The sequence below is a fragment of the Lutra lutra genome, chromosome 3, assembly GCF_902655055.1.
Source record: "Lutra lutra chromosome 3, mLutLut1.2, whole genome shotgun sequence".
NCBI classification, from domain to species: Eukaryota; Metazoa; Chordata; class Mammalia; order Carnivora; family Mustelidae; genus Lutra; species Lutra lutra.
The window spans coordinates 132,397,308-132,400,264 of record NC_062280.1 but is presented as its reverse complement, the minus strand read 5'-3'; positions in this window follow the sequence as shown (position 1 = coordinate 132,400,264).

Below are 2,957 nucleotides of genomic sequence, written 5' to 3'. Positions count from 1 at the left end.
CTTGGACTTCCAGCCTCCAGAACTCCAAGAGAATATAATTCTATTGTTTTAAGCCTCCAAGTTCCTGGCAATTTGTTCCAGCAGCCCTAGGAGACCCAGAGACCTTCATTTAATTGTAGTCTTTACTTTACAGGGTCCTTGCCATGTGCCAACAATTATTCTAGCTCTGCAGCACAATACAGTAGCCACTAGCCACGCATGGCGTTTCAGCACTTGAATCGTGGCCAGTGTGGACTGACCTATGCTCTAAGTGTAAAATACACTTGGATTTCAAAGACTCTGTACCACAAGAAAAGTAAAATGTCTTACAATAACTTTATATTGACTACATGTTAAAATAATATTTTGAATATATTGAGTTAAATGATAATAGTATGGATTATACATTAAAATCAATTTCATTGGTTTCTCTCACTTTTTAAGTGTCTCTACTAGAATATATATATGTATATATACATATATATTAAGATTTTTTTAAAAAATTTATTTGACAGAAAGAGACACAGTGAGAAAGGGAACACAAGCAGAAGGAGTTGGAGGGGATGAGCAGGCTTCCCGCTGAGCAGGGAGCCTGATTTGGGGCTCGATCCCAACACCCTGGGATCATGACCTGAGCCGAAGGCAGACACTTAACGGACTGAGCCACCTAGGCACCCCTAGAAGATATTTTTTAAATTACACATGTGACCAAAATCATATTTCTCTTTGACAGTGCTGTCCTAGGCATTGGAAATACACCAATGAATAAAATCCCTGCTGTCAGGGGCCTCACATTCTAGCACTTTCCCTTGGGTCAGGACAGTGGGAGTGATCAGGGAAGAATTCCCTACGGAGTATGTGCTGTACCTGGCAGGGCCTCTGGGACATTTTCTGAGCACCTGCTGCCTTACGCTCCCAAACCCCCAAGCGGCAGCCCTCAGTAGGGACCATCACCTCATTCCAGGGACCATTCTCCAGTAACAGCCCGAGGACCAGACCCAAGCAAGACATCAGTCACTAACTCAGTTTCCTTCCAGGGTGCCTGGAAGCAGAGTAGGTCCTACCTGCGGCCTCACTTCAAAACTCCAAGGGGCCTGCTTCTGGCTCAGTCAGGAAAACCTGAGGGCAGAGCGATTTGCCCGTTTGATTTCCTTATCAGTTACATGAAAATTTTAAGAAAAGAAAAGGACAGGTAGGCGTTATGTTTTAGCATTGTTTTGCCAATTGCACTCCAGAATGTATCAGAAAGAAACGTTATTCAAATGTGAGGTCAACGAGGATAAATCATGGGAATATTGTAAGGCAATTACATCACCTGCAAATACAGTTCTACTTCTTTCTTTTGGGAAGTGCTTTTTATTTCTGGGGTGCTTTTCGTTTCCCTTTCTTGCCTCATTTTCCTGGCTAGAACCTCCTGTACTCGCTGAATGCAAACTTGGGCCAGGCGCGGGGCTAGTGTTTTACATGCTTTGTTTCATCAAATTCTCTAAACAACCCTATGAAGTAAGTGTCACTATCGCCCATGTTTTATGGATAAGTGAACTTGGCCTTCAAAGGGTTAAATGACCTACCAAGGTTACCAACCTTGTCAAGTGACCTACTTAGGTGACCTAGTCAGCAACTCAGCCTGGGGATTTGAACTTGCCTCTGTTGGATTCCACAGCCCAGGGTCTTAAATGACACTGGCTGGGTTGCCAAACCAAAGCTCCCAGTGAACGAGGAGGGAGCGACTCTGGCCCTTCTGGTGGCGACATGGCAGGAGGGCCCCAGCTGCCTTGCCAGCTGACCCGCTGGGTTGCCAGGACAGTACTCCAAGCTCCACAATACCAGACCTCGGTGAAAGTGACGTGTTCCGCCCTCTGCAGCCATGGGTCGTGTTATTCCTAAGAACTAAGAAGGAAGTGGGAGGAGAAGGAAAACCACAGAGAGAAGGAGCTGAGGGCAAGCCTGGCTCCCCAAAGGTGTCCGACGCAGTAAGACAGAGGGATGTGGACACACAAAGTGATTATTCTCTGAGTGGTACTGACTCAGTCCTGGTAGCAGAGGACTGTTGTGAGGTGTTTTGTCCCTAAGAGTTCCAGAGTAGACAATAAATGCCCCTGTAGCTAAATCCCAACCATCAATATTTCTAGAGTAGGAAAGGTGATTTGTAGGTACCGAGCGTCCACTCTTACACACATGAGTCCTTAATCCTTTCAGGAGCCCTGTGGGGGGAAGCAGCTTTAGCAAAACACCTTATTTTATTTTTTAAAAGATCTTATTTATTTGACAGAGAGAGAATACAGGCAGGGGGAGTAGAAGAAGGAGAAGCAGGCTTTCCACGGAGCAGAGAGCCCAGTGCAGGGCTTGATCCCAGGATCCTGGGATCATGACCTGAGCTGAAGGCAAACGGCTTACAGCTTAACCAGCCAAGCCACTCAGGTGTCCCTAATGAGCCATTTTAAAGAAGAGGCAGCTGAGAGGGTCAGAGACCTTGGTTTCTCATCTGCCGAAGCCACACAGTTACCAGGCGGTAAAGCGAGCTTGGCGGACGTCTCCACTCTCACCCTGAGCTTTAAGATTCAGCCCTCCGGGGCGCCTGGGTGGCTCAGTAGGTTAAAGCCTCTGCCTTCGGCTCAGGTCATGGTCCCAGGGTCCTGGGATCGAGGCCCGCATTGGGCTCTCTGCTCAGTGGGAAGCCTGCTTCCTCCTCTCTCTCTCTGCCTGCCTCTCTGCCTACTTGTGATCTCTCTCTCTGTCAAATAAATAAATAAAATCTTAAAAAAAAAAAAAAAAGATTCAGGCCTCTGACTCCCAGAGACAGAGGAAATGTCGGTCCTCCCAGGACGATGCAGGACAGTCGTCTTCAAACTGAAGAGCACGTTTCCCTCGGGCTGCTGTGACCAAACCTTCCCGTTTGGTGCCTGCATATGGATAATTTCAAGGAAATCTATCTCGACTCCTCAACTTGCATGAATTCTCGCTCCTAAAAATTAACA